This window comes from Tubulanus polymorphus, chromosome 9 (genome assembly GCF_964204645.1).
Source record: "Tubulanus polymorphus chromosome 9, tnTubPoly1.2, whole genome shotgun sequence".
In the NCBI taxonomy this organism is placed as follows: domain Eukaryota; kingdom Metazoa; phylum Nemertea; class Palaeonemertea; order Tubulaniformes; family Tubulanidae; genus Tubulanus; species Tubulanus polymorphus.
In genome coordinates this window covers 2692978-2715085 of record NC_134033.1, presented here as the reverse complement: position 1 = coordinate 2715085, position 22108 = coordinate 2692978, and the positions used below count along the sequence as shown (strand labels likewise).

The following is a 22108-nucleotide window of genomic DNA, read 5'->3' as shown; positions in this document are numbered from 1 at the left end:
ATACGAGGTATATTTCAAGAAAAGAATTGAAATTATTCTTGCGGCTAATTCTGTCTAAGTTTCATCATCAGTTCATTAGTCAAAATATTCTTAGATCTAACCATGATCTTACTTACTATCACTAAATGATATTACAAAACGATGATTTAAACATCCGTGTTCCCTGCTGTCTACTAGAAAATGCCATGGATTGCTATTCAAATCCTATTTTTGCGCTTAGTTGGAACGGATATGGTCCATTCAACAGTTAAGTATGATCATTAATATGTAGACTTTCAAAATCAAGAGGCATTTTGTCTCAATTCGAATGCCAAATAGGTATAAAATTAAGTTGAATTGCTCTTGTAGCTTATTTCCTATTCATTTCTATAGACATCATTTCCGAGCCGTTACTTTAGTGACGTAGTTCTATTAATAGACACAGTACCACGCGTTCAGCAGAAGCAATGTATACACTGAACAGGTGCGCGAACATCAAAATCATCAATTCTGACTAGATTGAAAAGATTTGTCCAATTATGAAATCACCTAGCCTTATTGTATACTATAACATATCGTTTAGTGTAAAAAGTAGAAAATCTTTTAAAAAGTGTCAGTTACCCTTTAACTTCGGTTTGCGTCGGAGCTTCGCCCTAATTAGTTCGATCTTACGTATTTAACAGTTTCGGCCATCTTGGAGATGGGCCCGAACTACAGCGACCGTGCTCAATCCCGTGGTCGACCATTTCCGGATTTTAGTTCCGACTAACTGACATTCAGTGTCACTTAGTTAGCAAAATAGGACTAACTCCGACAACCCAAATTAGAATCTTCGTATTTATTGTAATAATGAAAATAGGGCCTAATAAAAAATCACGTGGTTGCACAAAAAATCGTAAGTGACGTCATGCACTTGGATAAAGCGTTAGACTAGAATTTGTACTTTTGTAAAGATTGATGTTTCTACAAAACAAACGAAGTGACTTTTGGTTCTCTAAAATGAGCAGACCTACGTTTCGAAACGCTTCCGTGTATAGAATCAGTGACGTCACACCGTCGTTTCCCGGACCCGGTTAAACCTTAGTCTTCATACAAATTTTGTTTAAATTCGAATTAGGAGATTTTGTTTGTTCTGAAATCTGCAGTGTTTATAGTTTTACAATGCTACTGTTTGTATATCCGTTTAGTTTAGTAGACGCGCTCGCTTTTTGATAAATAACTAAACGTGTATTTTGTTAATGATCATAATTTCCCGCCTCGATTATAGTATATATATATATATATATATATATATATATATATATATATATATATATATATATATATATATATATATATATATATATATATATATATATATATATATATATATATATATATATATATATATATATATATATATATATATATATATATATATATATATATATATATATATATATATATATATATATTATAATATTATTATATTATGTGCTTTTATATATATACATAGAATATATACATCTATTTTTCTAAGAAATGAAAAATTTAATTTGTTTCAATTTCCTCTCGATGTAAGGATTAAGGATAAGTTCCCCAGAATGTTGTTGCGTAATTGAGAAGTCGAAAATAACCAAAAAGAAATTGAAAAATTATGCCCTACAAAGATTTAAAACTCTCGGCCCCTGGGGCCAGTTGCGTAGTCGTGGCTTAGACTCAAGACCAGTCTCTAAGGACCAACTTAGTTCTAAAGCCAACCTAACAACTTAAGACCAGTCTTAAGATTTTAGACAACTTTTGGACTTATGTCATGACTGTGCGCCCCTGGTTTACTCCTGGGACTGACTCGGAAGCTGCGGCAAAACTTTGAGTATGCAGAACCAATCCATCCAACTATACGCGCTTCGATTTCTGATCGGCTTTTCCGAGGATCGATTTTGCAAAAATGTTTGGAGCCATGCCCCCAGAGAGATTTGAACTCTCGACCCCTGGTTTACAAGACCAGGATCCAGTTCCACAGTTGTGAGTTAGAGTTAACTCTGAGTTGAAATTAGTTCATTTTCAATGAGTTAACTCAGAGTCAAATCTTAACTCACAACTGTGGAACTGGGTCCAGTGCTCTAACCCCTGAGCTATGGAGGCTTCTTGCCACGATCGAATGGAAACTTTTTGTCACATCTGAATGATCTGTCGCGTTCAACGTTACCAACAGTCGTTGCCGCACATGGTCGAAAATTGATTTGTAATCAATACGCCGGAAATATTGAGTATCTTGCAGCACATGTTTCTCTTTAGTGGACAAATAAATTTGAATTGACAATTTTTAATGTTTTCACGATTTTGAAATCGGCCGCGTTTTCACCACACTGGGTTTCGCCAGATGCTCGGTCGTGTTTGTCGCATTATTACAATAAACAGGTCACCGGTCACTTTGTACCAGTCCCTCATATATCCTTCACCGCTGCATTCAACTACACGAACCACGACACAGAACACTGTCCTTCCTAGAACGTTTATGACGTTTTGCGATTAACTGGAACCTCGCAACAAATGTACAGACAGTTTAGATAGAGATGGCCAAGTAAGTATTTGAATGAGCGCGCATTGGATATAAGTTTTTGTAACCATTTTCAATCAAGTTGCTAGCCGCCTTTTGTTAGGGTATATTGTCCTTGATCCAGTACCTGGCTCAGAGTTAACTCATTGAAAATGAACTGACTTTATTTAACTCAGAGTTAACTCTAACTCATGACTGTCGAACTGGACCCTGTTTTTTGGGCCGTTTCTTTTAAGAAAATATTTGTGTCACGAGTTGCTTCATATTTATTTCATCGGTCCCGAGATCGATTTAAAAAACTATTTTCAAACTGGTCACATGCAAAACCGCGTTAATCTCTAGTTTTCAGGGATATGAAATTCATTTCACAAATTTGCAATTATTCAACATGAGAGCGATTGAAAAAACTAACAACTTCTTAAAATCACGCGTACAATTTCAGTGTTCTCAACTTCGAATATAGTTATTCTGACGCGGTGTTATGCAATGTTGTTCTCGCGGTGTTCAGTCCACACGACAAGCGATTTAACATATCGGAATATACATGTTTAAAGTTCGCTCGCGTTTTCTATCCATAACTTGAGGAATTAGACTCGGGATTATCTCATCAACTGAATCCGGAAACCATAAAAGGAAATGCGCGCGGAAGTCTGAAAGTTGTTGGCAATTGATGATTGTTTGGTAAGTAGAGTTTCTATTTTTCGATCGGCAAATGATGAATTTCACTGCATTTTTTACTTCACGCTCGTTTTTTTGAATTGAAATATTTCTTCAGTCTTATATGAAACAGGGACAATGTTTCGACCGCCGTACAGTAGGCGGAATCGTCCTTATACAAACAGTATTTTTGAAGGGAATCGTCGCCTTATCCCACTGAGCTACTGGGACTGACAAGCGGACTACAGCGGAAAACACCGACAAGTTTGTGTCGGAAAACTCTCAGCGTTGTTACGTATATAAAGAAATTCACGCAGAAAACGCACTGTCGAGGAAGTGTTAACATATTGGATAATGTGTTCCACAACGTTAAAACAAAGAAGAAAATGATGGGGTTTTCTGTAGGAGTGATTACGAAGCGATTAATCATAATCGATAACGAGAACACCAAATGGAACAAATTGTTCCAACATTCACATATAGCGTATGGCATTACTAGTACCAGATAAACAAGAACTATTAGTAGAAGTGTTTTACTGGTTTCAGTTTTATGACGACTGTTGCCGACTGAGGCGCCAATACGTGTTTTACCTCCCCGGCGAATTGTAGCAGTTGCTACTGATGTCGTTACTACAATCAAAACCGGGACTATATCCCGAATAAATACCGCAACAGATCTGTATGTACGAATCACGACAATGATGTCGAAATTAAAACTACTATGACTACAGGAGAACACATCGTAGCCACCATAAATTGTTTTTACTAACCTAATTCTATTGAATATCGGTAGATCTAAGTTCAAAATGATTGCAAAAACGACCACAATTATTAGGGCATATCTACGGTTAGTTGCGGTGAAATTTTTCATGTGAAAAAATGGAAAACGAACGGAGACAAATCTCTCGATAGAAATCACAACAATGATATAATTAGACACAGTGATCGCTTGATTATTGAACAAATTCTCGATGTAACATATCGGAATATTCCGTTCTATTACACTATAGAAATAATACCAGTAATAGTAAATCGATGGACATAATGCACTTGCCTCTTTACTTTCAAACACCATCCGACTCTTACATTCCGGATGATATCCTAATTCGTAGATAACCAATGTCCTGATGGTTACAGCGAATGTTCTTAAACCAAACAACACGACAAGTTGATCCGAAAACGCTAGTGTTATGAGATAGGGGAACGTGTAACGAACCGACTGATATTTGCGACACTTTATCAGTAAAATGATTGTCAGAAAGTTGAACACGCTTCCCAGCGGATACAGGAACAATGCTTTAGCAAAATCCATGCGTCTATAAACACCGTTATCACGGAAAAATTGCGCGAACGCCCGGATAAACTGCAGCAGTGGAACTGGACGTGGCGGAGGTAGCGGGGTTAGGGTTAAATTTCTCATCGTAAATTAATCTCACGAGCGCTTGAGAATTAACTTGAAGTTTTCCTCCTTCGCGTCAACTGATTCAGTTCTATGTTACATCGAGTTTACGATATCTCTCCTGCCTCTCTCCTCCGGTAAGCTCTTCAGATTGACACTCCCTGTTTGTACATGGTTGTTGAATGCGCTTCGAATCTGTCGGCTTTATGCAGCAATACGCACATTACAGACGAACTGTGAACATATTTCTCGTCGTGTATTATTTTTGAAATCACGCGCAGAAATATGTATATACATGTAACATGTATATACATGTAATAAATGTATATGTATGTATTTCGTGGTTTGACGCGACAATATGAAAGGAATTTAAACTATATATATTCACTACTAAAGCTGCAGCCTAACTTTGAATATCCAGTCTAGAACCAATGCTAAAACATCCAGCTATCCGTGCTTCGATTTTCGATCGATTTTCAAAATCCAAACCCTAGTTTCTTGTTGTCGCAATCGAAAACTCATTGAACCACCAGTGTCCGAGGATCCATTTCGCGAAAAATGTCTAACTTCGCAACAAATTTATTGGCGGCTAGTTTACAGAGATATGGCCAAGTAAGTAAAAAGTAACTGAAAGAGCGCGCGTTGAATGTAAGATTCAGTAACCGTTTTAAAGTTCCTAGCCGCCATAACGCCACATTTTTCTCGTTTTGAGCCATGTTTAAACCAGTTCCAATTACGAACTCCGATTTAAACGAAAAAATTCTGTAAATCCGACAACCGATCGGATATATATCGCCAACTATATCTGTACTTCGATTGCTGATTTCTAATTTGAACCCCCTGTTTCGTTCCCGGCAGGTGTCGTGGGTGGGTCTGTAAGGGACACCGATCAAATCGAAACAAATCAAGCGAAATCTATCAATTAAATGAACTTCAGGGTCAATCACTACTTAAGAATTTTAAGAAAGATCAGTTGTTCGTTGTAACGTGGTCTTTTCGGGTTTAACCTGTTTTTTTTTTGTTGAAACCATATTTGCTGATTCGCAGTAAAAACGAAAGGCTAATTCTTTCTATATATTAAAATACGGATTGACCCTATAATTTATTTGATTGGTCAATGATTTCGTTTGATTTTTTGAGTTGGTCTCCCCGAAAGGTTGGTTGTAACGTGGCGTTAAAACGAATAGTGTAAAAATGTAAAAAAAAAAATGATTAGTGATTATCGAGCGTCGTATCTTGTTGAATGTGGCCCGAATATTATTTTCTATCTGATGAATTTTTATGTCTTCTTTAAAATGAATTTCGATCGCAATTAGGACAACATTGAATTGTCGATATAAATTCACTACCTAAATGTGACCATTGAAATCTGAATGCGATATGCACCGCAGATGCGGTTTAGACCTGGTATATTGACCATATTTTCGTCAAATCCGCCCTGTTTTTAACAAAAACGCTCAGTAATTCATTTTCGACAATATTAAGCAATGCATTTTATCGTTCAAGGCTTCAATAAACTGAGTTAGTTAGTTTTCTTGTTTAAAGCTTCAACAACATTAATATCAAGTGAAGAGAATTGATTAAATGGTACAGTTTTAGCGATATTAATAACGTTTTATTTCAAATAAGAGTTTATCTTGCTTTAGAGTTGGATCTTGGTTTCACCACATACTAACCCTGTTGGTTTCATTTAACACGGTTTACCTTCAGGATGGGATTAAGGCCCCGTACACTGTACACAGCCAGCAGGACTAGAACCTGCTTGTAACTCAGCGCTTTACGTCAGTTGGATCTTAATTTCACCACACTAACCCTGTTGGGTTAATTATTACCATCGTTTACATTAGGATGGGAAGATGGATTTGTGATTCTACACCGGATTGGTTTTCCCAAGACTGCCCCCCCCCCCCGAGATTCTATCCCGACGGGACCAAGGTCCGCGAAGTGTTGCCCGCACACTCTATAAGCAGCCAGCAGGACTCGAAGCCCGCACACGCTGCAGGCAGCAGGACTCGAACCCGATACCGCTCAACACTGATAGTAAATGCATCTCGCCTTATCCCACTGACTACTGGGACTGACTCGGAATCGTTCGGCGACAGTTACAGCGGAAAACACCGACAAGTTTGTGTCGGAAAACTCTCAGCGTTGTTACGTATATAAAGAAATTCACGCAGAAAACGCATTGTCGAGGAAGCGTTAATATCCGGGCTAATATATTCCACAGTATCCTAACAAAGAAGAAAATGATGGGGGTTGTTCTAAAAGTGATTTTGAAGCCATTTATTCGACGCACCAACAAGGGCACCAAACTGCTCAACTTGTCCGTACAGTCACATGTAGCGTATGGCATTACTAGTAACAGATAAACAAGAACTATTAGTAGAAGTGTTTTACTGGTTTCAGTTTTATGACGACTGTTGCCGACTGAGGCGCCAATACGTGTTTTACCTCCACGGCGAATTCTAGCAGTTGCCACTGATGTTGTTAATACAATGAAAGCCGGGACTATATCCCGAATAAATACCGCAACAGATCTGTATGTACGAACCATGAGAGTGTTGTCGGGATTATTATAACTACATAAGTATAAGCCAATCGTTGATAACCTAATTCGATTAAATATCGGTAAATCCAAGTTTAAAATGGTTGCAAAAACGACTACAATTATTACGGCAAATCTACGTCGAGTTCCAGTGAAATGTTGCATGTGAAGAAAAGGAAACCGAACGGAGACAAATCTCTCGATAGAAATCACAACAATGATATAATTAGACACAGTGATCGCTTGATTATTGAACAAATTCTCGATGTAACAAACCGGAGTATACCGTTCAATTACACGATAGAAATAATGCCAATAATAGTAAATCGATGGACATGATGCGATGCCCTTTTGACGCCCAAGTAGAGTCCAACTTTTACATTCCGGATAGTATCCTAATCCACGGGTTAGGATTGACACAATGGTGTTCGCGAATTTCCTTAAACCAAACAACACGACAAGTTGATCCGAAAACGCTAGTGTTATGAGATAGGGGAACGTGTAACGAACCGACTGATATCTGCGACACTTTATCAGTGAAATGATCGTCAGAAAGTTGAACACGCTTCCCAGCGGATACAGGAACAATACTTCAGCGATATCAACGCGCCTAAAAACATTGTTTTCGTAGAGAAATTTATTGAAAGCCCTGATAAACTGCGGCATTGGCAGCGAAGGTGGCGGCCGTGTCGGTAGTAGCTGTCGTGTCGGTAGTAGCTGTCGTGTCGGTAGTAGCTGTCGTGTCGGTAGTAGCTGCGGTAGTGGCGACAGCGTAAAATTTCTCATCGTATATAAATCTCACGAGCGTTTACGAGTTTACGATATCTCTCCCTCACTCTGCCATCTCTCTCTCCTTCCTCTCTCTCTCCCTCTCTCTCTCCAACTCTCTACTTCCTCTCTCCTCCCTCTCTCACTCCCTTACGTCAGACTGCCGGTAAGCTCTCTAAATTGACACTCCCTGTTTTTTCCGTACATGGTTGTTGAACGCGCTTCGAATCTGTCGGCTTTATGCAGCAACATGCAAATTACAGACGAACTGTGAACATATTTCTCGTCGTGTATTATTTTTGAAATCACGCGCAGAAATATGTATATACATATAACATGTTCTATTTCGTGGTTTGATGCGACAATATGAAAGAAATTTAAACTATATATATTCACTACTAAAGCTGCAGCATAACTTTGAATATCCAGAACCAATGCTAAAACATCCAGCTATCCGTGCTTCGATTTTCGATCGATTTTCAAAATCCAAACCCTAGTTTCTTGTTGTCGCAATCGAAAACTCTTTGAACCACCAGTGTGTCCGAGGATCCATTTCGCGAAAAATGTCTACCTTCGCTACAAATTTATCGACAGTTAGTTTACAGAGATATGACCAAGTAAGTAAAAAGTAACTGAAAGAGCGCTCGTTGAATGTAAGATTCAGTAACCGTTTTAAAGTTTCTAGCCGCCATAACGCCACATTTTTCTCGTTTTGAGCCATGTTTAAACCAGTTCCAATTACGAACTCCGATTTAAACGAAAAAAATCTGTAAATTCGACAACCGATCGGATATATATCGCCAGCTATATCTGTACTTCGATTGCTGATTTCTAATTCGAACCCCCTGTTTCGTTCCCGGCAGTTGTCGTGGGTGGGTCTGTAAGGGACACTGATCAAATCGAAACAAATCAAGTGAACCTAATTAAATGAACTTCAGGGTCAATCACTACTTTAAGATTTTAAGAAAGATCGGTTGTTCGTTGTAACGTGGTCTTTTCGGGTTTAACCTGTTTTTTTTTGTTGAAACCATATTTTCTTAATTCGCAGTAAAAAACGATAGGTTAGAATTTTCTTTATCTGAAAATACTGATTGACCCTATAACTTATTTGATTGGTCGATTTCGTTTGTTTGTTTTTGTTTGAGTTGGTCTCCCCGAAAGGTTGGTTGTAACGTGGCGTTAACACGAAAAGTACAAAATGTAAACAAAAAAATGAATGATGAATATCGAGTGTCGTATCTTTTTTGATGTGGCCCGATCCTTATTTTCTATCTGGTGAATTTTTATTTCTTCTTTAAAATGAATTTCGATCGCAATTAAGACAACATTAAATTGTCGATATATATTTACTACCTAAATGTGATCAGTGAAATATGCACCGCGGATGCGGTTGAGTCCTGGTATGATATTCGTTTAATCCTCCGTGTTTTAACACAAACGTTCAGTTATTCATTATCGACAATATAAAGCAATGCATTTTATCGTTCAAGGCTTCAATAAACTGAGTTAGTTAGTTTTCTTGTTTAAAGCTTCAACAACATTGATATCAAGTGAAGAGAATTGATTAAATGGTACAGTTTTAGTGATATTAATAACGTTTTATTTCAAATTAGTGTTTGTCTTGCTTTAGAGTTGGATCTTGGTTTTACCACAAACTAACCCTGTTGGGTTCATTTATCATGGTTTCACCTTCAGGATGGGATTAAGGCCCCGTACACTGTACACAGCCAGCAGGACTAGAACCTGCTTGTTACTCAGCGCTTTACGTCAGTTGGATCTTAATTTCACCACACTAACCCTGTTGGGTTAATTATTACCATCGTTTACATTAGGATGGGAAGCTGGATTTGTGATTCAACACCGGATTGGTTTTCCCAAGTCTGCCCCCCCCCCCCTGAGATTCTATCCCGACGGGACCAAGGTCTGCGAAGTGTTGCTGCACACTCTATAAGCAGCCAGCAGGACTCGAAGCCCGCACACGCTATAAGCAGGCAGCAGGACTCGAACCCGATACCGCTCAACACTGATAGTGAATGCATCTCGCCTTATCCCACTGACTACTGGGACTTACTCAGAATCGTTCGGCGACAGTTACAGCGTAAAACACCGACAAGTTTGTGTCGGAAAACTCTCAGCGTTGTTACGTATATGAAGAAATTCACGCAGAAAACGCACTGTCGAGGAAACGTTAATATCTTGGCTAATATATTCCACAGCATTATAGCAAAAAAGAAAACGATGGGGGTTTCTGTAGGAGTGATTTCAAAGCCATTTAATCGACGCACTAACGAGAACACCAAATTGTACAACTTGTCCCAACAGTCACATATAGCGTATGGCATTACTAGTACCAGATAAACAAGAACTATTAGTAGAAGTGTTTTACTGGTTTCAGTTTTATGACGACTGTTGCCGACTGAGGCGCCAATACGTGTTTTACCTCCCCGGCGAATTCTAGCAGTTGCCACTGATGTTGTAACTACAATCAAAACCGGGACTATATCCCGAATAAATACCGCAACAGATCTGTATGTACGAATCATGACAGCGTTGTCACGATTGCTATAATAACTACAGTAGAACTCGTGGTAGCCACCATTACGCCTTTTTGATAACCTAATTCTATTGAATATCGGTAAATCCAAGTTTAAAATGACGGCAAAAGCGACTACAATTATTACGGCGAATCTACGGCGAGTTACGGTGAAATGTTTCATGTGAAAAAAAGGAAAACGAACGGAGACAAATCTCTCGATAGAAATCACAACAATGATATAATTAGACACAGTGATCGATTGATTTTTAAACAAATTATCGATGTAACAAACTGGAGTATACCGTTCAATTACTCGATAGAAATAATGCCAATAATAGTAAATCGATGGACATGATGCGATGCCCTTTTGACGCCCAAGTAGAGTCCAACTTTTACATTCCGGATAGTATCCTAATCCACGGGTTATGGTTGACACGATGGTGTGAGCGAATGATCTTAAACCAAACAACACGACAAGTTGATCCGAAAACGCTAGAGTTATGAGATAGGGGAACGTGTAACGAACTGACTGATATCTGCGACACTTTATCAGTAAAATGATTGTCAGAAAGTTGAACACGCTTCCCAGCGGATATATGAACAATACTTCAGCGATTTTAACGCGCCATACAACATTGTATTCATGGAGAAAATGTAAGAAAGCCCTGATAAACTGAGGTGGCGACGCAGGTAGCGGCCGTGTTGCAGGGGGCGTTGGTAACGACGGCAGCGTCAAGTTTCTCATCGTACATAAATCTCACGAGCGTTTGAGCGATAACCTGAAGTTTTCCTCCTTCGCACAAACTGAGCCAGTTCAGTAGCATCGAGTTTACGATATCTCTCCTCCCTCTCTCTCCCCTCTCTCTGTCTGTCTCTCTCACGGCAGACTGCCGGTAAGCTCTCTAGATTGACACTCCCTGTTTTTTTTTCTTTTCCGTACATGGTAGTTGAACGCGCTTCGAATCTGTCGGCTTTATGCAGCCGTAGGCACATTACAGACGAACTGAGAACGCAGAGAACGAGCGCGCTTTGAATGTAAGTTTTAGAAACCATTTTAAAGTTGCTTGCCGCCGTTTTGTTAGGATACTTTTCGTCCGGTTGGTTGAGCCATATTTTCTCTTAAATAAAAACAAATATTTGTGTTGCGTGTTTATTCATATTTGATCGGTCCTATAATCGATTTTGACAACATTTGGTAAAATTCTAACCGTGTGAATATCTTGCTGGCATCAGACAACAATTAGGTTAGCAGCTCGAAGGTGCGTAGGGCCGGGCCCCAAAAATAGTACCCAGGAAGAAAGACACTAAATATTTGGATGGATATATGAAAGCTGTGGGTACTGGAGTGTGTATAGGGTAGTGTAGTGTGATCTGTGTGCATTTGTGGCCAGCACACAGATCACATTGTTCATTGGGGTTTGGTCCAGGACTCGCGAGATTTTCAACGACACGGAAGTAACGTGTAATAAATGATGACTTGAATTGCATGACTACCTACCACCCCTCATTATTGTTGGAAAACTAAACGTTCCGCACTGACTAAAAATAAGTAATAACATTTTAGAAATGGCCAGCTTAACTTAGGTTCTATCTCATTTTTATTTTACAATTGCGATTGGTATAATTTTTTTTAAACGGCCGTTAAGGCTTCATGTTTCGTCTGCAATTCACTGGAAATAGTTACGCAACTACGCACATTTCAGTGTTATTGGCAGCTGTACACTCAATCGGCACCGTTCGTGACTAGCTTCACTGCGGAATTATCATTAATTAACATCGCCATATCACATCATCAACTAGTATTGTGCCTTAAAACCCTAACAGCCGAAATAATTGAAATGCACACACGATTTCTATCATTGAAAATTGAGAGAGTGGCCATGTTTGTGTTCTGCTGCTTCGCATAAATCCCGCGCGGTGGCGCAACCGCGTGGCGTGGGGCCGATACGTCCAGAACGAAACCCTAGTTTTTGTTCCCGCAGTCGAAAACTCTTTGAACCACCAATGTGTCCGAGGATCCATTTCGCGAAAAATGTCTAACTTCGCAACAAATCTATTGGCAGCTAGTTTACAGAGATAAGGCCAAGAAAGCAAAAATTAACTGAAAGAGCGCTCGTTGAATGTAAGATTTAGTAACCGTTTTAAAGTTTCTAGCCGCCATAACGCCACATTTTTCTCGTTTTGAGCCATTTTTAAACCAGTTCCAATTACGTACTTCGATTCAAACAAAGAAAATCTGTAAATTGGACAACCGATCGGATATATATCGCCAACTATATCTGTACTTCGATTGCTTTGCTGATTTCTAATTCGAACCCCCTGTTTCGTTCCCGGCAGGTGTCGTGGGTGGGTCTGTAAGGGACACTGATCAAATCGAAACAAATCAAGTGAAATCTACCTAATTAAATGAACATCAGGGTCAATCACTGCTTTAAGATTTTAAGAAAGATCAGTTGTTCGTTGTAACGTGGTCTTTTCGGGTTTAACCTGTTTTTTTTTGTTAAAACCATATTTTCTTAATTCGCAGTAAAAACGATAGGTTAGAATTTTCTTCATCTGAAAATACTGATTGACCCTATAACTTATTTGATTGGTCGATTTCGTTTGTTTGTTTTTGTTTGAGTTGGTCTCCCCGAAAGGTTGGTTGTAACGTGGCGTTAACACGAAAAGTACAAAATGTAAACAAAAAAATGAATGATGAATATCGAGTGTCGTATCTTTTTTGATGTGGCCCGATCCTTATTTTCTATCTGGTGAATTTTTATTTCTTCTTTAAAATGAATTTCGATCGCAATTAGCACAACATTAAATTGTCGATATAAATTTACTACCTAAATGTGATCAGTGAAATCTGAATACGAAATGCACCGCGGATGCAGTTGAGTCTTGGTATCATATTTTCGTTTAATCCTCCGTGTTTTAACACAAACGTTCAGTTATTCATTATCGACAATATTAAGCAATGCATTTTATCGTTCAAGGCTTCAATAAACTGAGTTAGTTAGTTTTCTTGTTTAAAGCTTCAACAACATTGATATCAAGTGCAGAGAATTGATTAAATGGTACAGTTTTAGTGATATTAATAACGTTTTATTTGTAATGAGAGTTTATCTTGCTTTAGAGTTGGATCTTGGTTTCACCACATACTGACCCTGTTGGGTTATCCATTTATCATGGTTTCACCTTCAGGATGGGATTAAGGCCCCGTACACTGTACACAGCCAGCAGGACTAGAACCAGCTTGTAACTCAGCGCTGAACTGGACGTATCGGCCCCACTCCGCGCGGTTGCGCCACCGCGCGGGATTTACGCGAAGCAGCAAACACAAACATGGCCACTCTCTCAATTTTCAATGATAGAAATCGTGTGTGCATTTCAATTATTTCGGCTGTTAGAGTTTTAAGGCTCAATATAAGTTGATGATGTGATATGGCGATGTTAGTTAATGATAATTCCGCAGTGAAGCTAGTCACGAACGGTGCCGATTGAGTGTACAGCTGCCAAAAACACTGAAATGTGCGTAGTTGCGTAACTATTTGCAGTGAATTGCAGACGAAACATGAAGCCTTAACGGCCGTTTAAAAAAAAATTATACCAATCGCAATTGTAAAATAAAAAAGAGATAGAACCTAAGTTAAAATTCTGGCAATTTCTAAAATGTTATTACTCATTTTTAGTCAGTGCCGAACGTTTAGTTTTCCAACAATAATGAGGGGTGGTAGGTAGTCATGCAATTCAAGTCATCATTTATTACACGTTACTTCCGTGTTGTTGAAAATCTTGCGAGTCCTGGACCAAACCCCAATGAACAATGTGATCTGTGTGCTGGCCACAAATGCACACAGATCACACTACACTACCCATTACACACTCCAGTACCCACAGCTTTCATATATCCATCCAAATATTTAGAGTATCTTTCTTCCTGGATGTCTTACAGTCGTTTCAATGCCCAACACTTTCTAAATGGAGGTCAGACGTCAAATATGGCCACCAGGGTAGCCATCTTGGATTTCTTGTTCAGCACGATACAGACTGGAATATCTGATGGATATCGATGAACTTGAGAGTTAAGACAAGCAGGTTTATCTTTTTGAGAAAAAAGCAAAAATGAGCTTCAACCTTTTGCGGTTTTTCCGAAAAGGGAGGGGTTAGGGTAGTGTGTGTGTCGATGACGTGCACTACGTCATCGATATTGGCGTTTCACAAACCGGCGTCAATATAAAATACAGTTGAGAACATTTTGGCCATTATTTTACAATAAGCAAAATTTTGTGAATTATATTTTTGGTAATGAATCTTAATTGACTACTAGGATTCCATTGGGGCAATATTAGTTGCCGATCAATATTATCGATTCAATGGATTGAATTGATGATATGTTTTTTTTCTACCAAAACATGGCCAGTGAGATCTGAATACGCCGTACATCGCAGATGCGAATGAATCTTGGTATCATATTCGTTTAATGCTGTTCCCATTGTCATTCAGTTATTCATTATCGAAAACATTAATCAATATATTTCATCGATCGAGGCTTCAATAAAACTAAGTTAATTTCCTTGTTCCTAGCTTCCACGACATTAAATATCAAGTTTAGGTAATTGATTAAATGGTACAGCTTAAGTGATATTAATATCATTTATTTCAATCCTTTTGGATCATTGATTTACCATCATCTACCGTCACGATTGGACAACAGCCCCGCACGCACTGTAAGCAGCCAGCAGAACTCAAACCCGTTTGCCACTCGACACTGATAGGGTAGTGAATGAATGCAACAGCATCACGCCTTACCCCACTGACTACTGGGACTGACTCGGAATCGTTCGGCGACAGTTACAGCGGAAAACACCGACAAGTTTGTGTCGGAAAACTCTCAGCGTTGTTACGTATATAAAGAAATTCACGCAGAAAACGCACTGTCGAGGAAGCGTTAATATCCGGGCTAATATATTCCACAGTATCCTAACAAAGAATTGTAGGATGGGGGTTTCTCCGATAGTGATTTCAAAGCCATTAATTCGACGCACTAAAAAGGGCACCAAACTGCTCAACTTGTCCGTACATTCACATATAGCGTATGGCATTACTAGTAACAGATAAACAAGAACTATTAGTAGAAGTGTTTTACTGGTTTCAGTTTTATGACGACTGTTGCCGACTGAGGCGCCAATACGTGTTTTACCTCCCCGGCGAATTCTAGCAGTTGCCACTGATGTTGTTACTACAATGAAAGCCGGGACTATATCCCGAATAAATACCGCAACAGATCTGTATGTTTGAACCGTTAAAATGTTGTCAGGATTATTATAACTACAGATAAACTCATCAAAGCCACCATCATTCCTTTCTATTAACCTAATTCGATTTATTATCGGCAGATCCAAGTTCAAAATGACGGCAAAAGTGACTGCAATTATTACGGCAAATCTACGTCGAATTTCGGTAAAATGTTGCATGTGAAAAAAAGGAAAACGAACGGAGACAAATCTCTCGATAGAAATCACAACAATGATATAATTAGACACAGTGATCGCTTGATTATTGAACAAATTCTCGATGTAACAAACCGGAGTATACCGTTCAATTACTCGATAGAAATAATGCCAATAATAGTAAATCGATGGACATGATGCGATGCCCTTTTGATGCCCTAATAGAGTCCAACTTTTACATTCCGGATAGTATCCTAATCCACGGGTTATGGTTAACACGATGATGTGAGCAAATGATCGTAATCCAAACAATACGACAAGTTGATCCGAAAACGCTAGTGTTATAAGATAGGGGAACGTGTAACGAACTGACTGAAATCTGCGACACTTTATCAGTAAAATGATTGTTAGAAAGTTAAACGCGCTTCCCAGCGGATATATTAATAATACTTCAGCGATTTTAACGCGCCATACAACATTGTACTCGCTGAGAAAATGTACGAAAGCCCTGATAAACTGCGGCATTGGTGGAGTAGGCCGTGTCGGTAGCGGAGGTAGCGTAAAGTTTCTCATCGTGTTTAAATCTCAGGCGCGTTTGAGAAATAACTTGAAGTTTTCCTCCTTCGCACAAACCAATTCAGTTCTATGTAACATCGAGTTTACGATATCTCTCCTGCCTCTCTCCTCCGGTAAGCTCTTTAGATTGACACTCCCTGTTTTTTCCGTACATGGTTGTTGAACGCGCTTCGAATCTGTCGGCTTTATGCAGCAACATGCAAATTACAGACGAACTGTGAACATATTTCTCGTCGTGTATTATTTTTGAAATCACGCGCAGAAATATGTATATACATATAACATGTTCTATTTCGTGGTTTGACGGAACAATATGAAAGGAATTTAAACTATATATATTCAAAAGCTGCAGCATAACTTTGAATATCCAGAACCAATCCTAAAACATCCAGCTATCCGTGCTTCGATTTCCGATCGATTTTCAAATTCTAAACCCTAGTTTCTTGTTGTCGCAATCGAAAACTCTTTGAACCACCAGTGTCCGAGGATCCATTTCGCGAAAAATGTGTAACTTCGGAACAAATTTATTGACTGCTAGCTTACAGAGATAAGGCCAAGTAAGTAAAAAGTAACTGAAAGAGCGCGCGTTGAATGTAAGATTCAGTAACCGTTTTAAAGTTTCTAGCCGCCATAACGCCACGTTTTTCTCGTTTTGGGCCATGTTTAAACCAGTTCCAATTACGTACTCCGATTAAAACGAAAAAAATCTGTAAATCCGACAACCGATCGGATATATATCGCCAACTATATCTGTACTTCGATTGCTGATTGCTAATTCGAAGCCCCTGTTTCGATCCCGACAGGTGTCGTGGGTGGGTTTGTAAGGGACACTGATCAAATCGAAACAAATTAAGCGAAATCTACCTATTAAATGAACTTCAGGGTCAATCACTGCTTTAAGATTTAAAGAAAGAACAGTTGTTCGTTCTAACGTGGTCTTTTCTGGTTAAACCTGGTTTTTCGTTGAAACCATATTTTCTTGATCTTAATTCGCAGTAAAATACGAAAGGTTAGAATTTTCTTTATCTGAAAATACGGATTGACCCTATAACTTATTTGATTGGTCGATTTCGTTTGTTTGTTTTTGTTTGAGTTGGTCTCCTCGAAAGGTTGGTTGTAACGTGGCGTTAAAACGAAAAGTACAAAATGTAAAAAAAAAACTGAATGATGAATATCGAGCGTCATATCTTTTTAATGTGGCCCGAATCTTATTTTCTATCTGATGAATTTTTATGTCTTCTTTAAAATGAATTTCGATCGCAATTAGGACAACATTAAATTGTCGATATAAATTTACTACCTAAATGTGTCCAGTGAAATATGCACCGCAGATGCAGTTGAATCCTGGTATCATATTCGTTTAATCCTCCCTGTTTTAACAAAAACGTTCAGTTATTCATTTTCGACAATATAAAGCAATGCAATTTATCGTTCAAGGCTTCAATAAACTGAGTTAGTTAGTTTTCTTGTTTAAAGCTTCAACAACATTAATATCAAGTGAAGAGAATTGATTAAATGGTACAGTTTTAGCGATATTAATATCGTTTATTTGTAATGAGAGTTTGTCTTGCTTTAGAGTTGGATCTTGGTTTCACCACATACTAACCCTGTTGGGTTCATTTAACACGGTTTACCTTCAGGATGGGATTAAGGCCCCGCACACTGTACACAGCCAGCAGGACTAGAACCTGCTTGTAACTCAGCGCTTTACGTCAGTTGGATCTTAATTTCACCACACTAACCCTGTTGGGTTAATTATTACCATCGTTTACATTAGGATGGGAAGCTGGATTTGTGATTCGACACCAGATTGGTTTTCCCAAGACTGCCCCCCCCCCCGAGATTATATCCCGACGGGACCAAGGTCTGCGAAGTGTTGCCCGCACACTCTATAAGCAGCCAGCAGGACTCGAAGCCCGCACACGCTATAAGCAGGCAGCAGGACTCGAACCCGATGCCGTTCAACACTGATAGTGAATGCATCTCGCCTTATCCCACTGACTACTGGGACTGACTCGGAACCGTTCGCCGACAGGTGCAGCGGAAAACACCGACAAGTTTGCGTCGGAAAACTCTCTGTGTTGTTACGTATATAAAGAAATTCACGCTGAAAACGCACTGTCGAGGAAACGTTAATATCCGGGCTAATATATTCCACCGCATCCTAACAAAGAATCGAATGATGGGGGTTTCTCTACGATTGGTTTTGGAGCCATTAATTCTCTGCACTAACAAGGACACCAAACTGCTCAACTTGTCCGTACAGTCACATATAGCGTATGGCATTACTAGTACCAGATAAACAAGAACTATTAGTAGAAGTGTTTTACTGGTTTCAGTTTTATGACGACTGTTGCCGACTGAGGCGCCAATACGTGTTTTACCTCCACGGCGAATTCTAGCTGTTACCACTGATGTTGTTACTACAATCAAAACCGCGACTATATCCCGAATAAATACCGCAACAGATCTGTATGTTTGAACCGTTAAGATAATGTCAGGATCATTATAACTACAGTAGAACTCATAGAAGCCACCATCATTCCTTTTTATTAACCTAATTCGATATAGTATCGGCAGATCCAAGTTCAAAACGGTCGCAAAAGCGACAACAATTATGATGGCGAATCTACGTCGAGATTCTGTGAAATGTTGCATGTGAAAAAAAGGAAAACGAACGGAGACAAATCTCTCGATAGAAATCACAACAATGATATAATTAGACACAGTGATCGCTTGATTATTGAACAAATTCTCGATGTAACAAACTGGAGTATTCCGTTCAATTACACGATAGAAATAATGCCAATAATAGTAAATCGACGGACATGATGCGACGCCCTTTTGACGCCCAAGTAGTGTCCAACTTTTGCATTCCGGATAGTATCCTAATCCACGGGTTAGGATTGACACAATGGTGTTCGCGAATGTTCTTAAACCAAACAACACGACAAGTTGATCCGAAAACGCTAGTGTTATGAGATAGGGGAACGTGTAACGAACCGACTGAAATCTGCGACACTTTATCAGTAAAATGATCGTCAGAAAGTTGAACACGCTTCCAACGGATACAGGAACAATACTTCAGCGATATCGACGCGCATAAAAACTTTGTATTCGTAGAGGAATTGAAAGAATGCATCGATAAGCTGTGTCGGCGGAAGCGACGGTAGTGTAGAATTTCTCATCGGTTATTTCGCGAGCGTTTGAGAAATAACTTGAAGTTTTCCTCCTTCGCGCAAACTGAGTTAGTTCAGTAGCATCGGGTTTACGATATCTCTCCCCCCTCTCCGTATCTCTCTCCCTCTCTCCGTCTCTCTTACTTCTGACCGCCAGTATCCTCTATAGATTGACACTCCCTGTTTTTTCCATACGTGTTATAGTTGAACGCGCTTCGAATCTGTCGGCTTTATGCAGCAACATGCAAATTACAGACGAACTGTGAACATATTTCTCGTCGTGTTTTATTTTTGAAATCACGCGCAGAAATATGTATATACATGTAATATATATATGAATATGCATGTATTTCGTGGTGTGATGCGAAATGAGAGGAACTGAACGATGTTGTTGTAGATATATATTCATCACTTAAGCTGGTGCAAAATTTTGAGTATGCAGAACCAATCCATCCAACTATACGGGCTTCGATTTCTGATCGCTCTTTCCGAGGATCGATTTTGCAAAAATGTTTGCAGCTATGCCCCCAGAGAGATTTGAACTCTCGACCCCTGGTTTACAAGACCAGTGCTCTAACCCCTGAGCTATGGAAGCTTATTGTCGCTTTAGAATGGAAACTTGTTGTCAAATCTGAATGATCTGTTGCGATAAACGTTACCAACAGTCGTTGCCGCACATGGTCGAAAATTGATTTGTTATCAATACGCCGGATATATTGTGTATAATCCTGTAGCACATGTTCTCTTTAGTCAATAAATAAATTTGAATTACAAATTTTAAGATTTAAATTTAAAGATGTTTTCACGATTTTAAAATCGGCCGCGTTTTCGCCACACTGGGTTTCGCCAGATGCTCGGTCGTGTTTGTCGCATTACAATAAACAGGTGACCGGTCACTTTGTACCAGTCCCTCATATATCCTTCACCGCTGCATTCAACTACACGAACCACGACACAGAACACTGTCCTTCCTAGAACGTTTATGACGTTTTGCGATAATCTGGAAGCTTCGCAACAAATTCATCGACAGTTTAGATAGAGATAGCCAAGTAAGGAAAAAGTATTTGAATGACCGCGCCTTGGATGTAAGTTTTAGTAACCAATTACTAGCCGCCATTTTGTTTGGGTACTTTTGTCCTGGATCCAGTACCTGACTCAAGAGTTAACTCATTGAAAATGAACTGACTTTATTTAACTCAGAGTTAACTCTAACTCATGACTGTCGAACTGGACCCTGTTTTTTGGGCCGTTTCTTTTGAGAAAATATTTTGTGCCACGTGTTTCTTTATGTTTCATCGGTCCCGAGATCGATTTTTAAAACTATTTTCAAACTGGTCACATTCAAAATCGCGTTAATCTCTAGTCTTCAGGGATATGAAATTCATCTCACTAATTTACAACTATGCGACAAGAGAGCGATTGAAAACAACTGACGACTTCTTGAATCACGCGTACAATTTCAGTGTTCACAACATCGAATATAGTTATTTTGACGCGGTGTTATTCAATGTTGTTCCCGCGGTCTTCAGTCCACACGACAAACGATTTATCTTATCGGAATATACTTGTTTGAAGTTCGCTCGCGTTTCAATCCATAACTTGAGGAATTAGACTCGGGATTATCTGATCAACTGAATCCGGAAACCATAAAAGGAAGTGCGCGCGGAAGTCTGAAAGTAGTTGGCAATTAATGATTGTTTGGTAAGTAGAGTTTCAATTTTTCGATCGGCAAATGATGAATTTCACTGCATTTTTTACTTGGCGCTCGTTTTTTTGAATTGAAATATTTCTTCAGTCTTATATGAAACAGGGACAATGTTTCGACCGTCGTACAGTAGGCGGAATCGTCCTTATACAAACAGAGCATAGTATTTTTGAAGGGAATCGTCGCCTTATCCTGACTGAGCTACTGGGACTGACAAGCGGACTACAGCGGAAAACACCGACAAGTTTGTGTCGGAAAACTTTCAGCGTTGTTACGTATATAAAGAAATTCACGCAGAAAACGCACTGTCGAGGAAGCGTTAATATCTTGGCTAATATTTCCCATAGCATCTTTACATAGAAGAAAATGATGGGGTTTTCTCTTAAATCGACTTTGAAGCCATTAATTCTATGCACTAACGAGTTCACCAAATAGTACAACTTGTCCCAACATTCACATATAGCGTATGGCATTACTAGTACCAGATAAACAAGAACTATTAGAATAAGTGTTTTACTGGTTTCAGTTTTATGACGACTGTTGCCGACTGAGGCGCCAATACGTGTTTTACCTCCCCGGCGAATTCTAGCAGTTGCCACCGATGCTGTAACTACAATCAAAACCGGGACTATATCCCGAATAAATACCGCAACAGATCTGTATGTTTGAACCATGAGAGTGATGTTGATATTACTTTTACAGTAAAACTCATAGTAGCCACCTTTAATTCTTTTTGCTAACCTAATTCGATTAAATATCGGCTGATCCAAGTTCAAAATGATTGCAA

At 39.1% G+C, this 22108-nt stretch overlaps 1 non-coding gene across 1 annotated transcript; it reads right to left on the bottom strand.

Annotated features, from left to right (window-relative positions):
- Positions 1 to 20138: 20138 nt before the first annotated feature.
- Trnat-ugu (transfer RNA threonine (anticodon UGU)) lies at positions 20139 to 20211 on the bottom strand. Its single transcript has one exon. It is a non-coding gene; the product is annotated as a tRNA-Thr (tRNA).
- Between the last annotated feature and the right edge of the window lie 1897 nt (positions 20212 to 22108).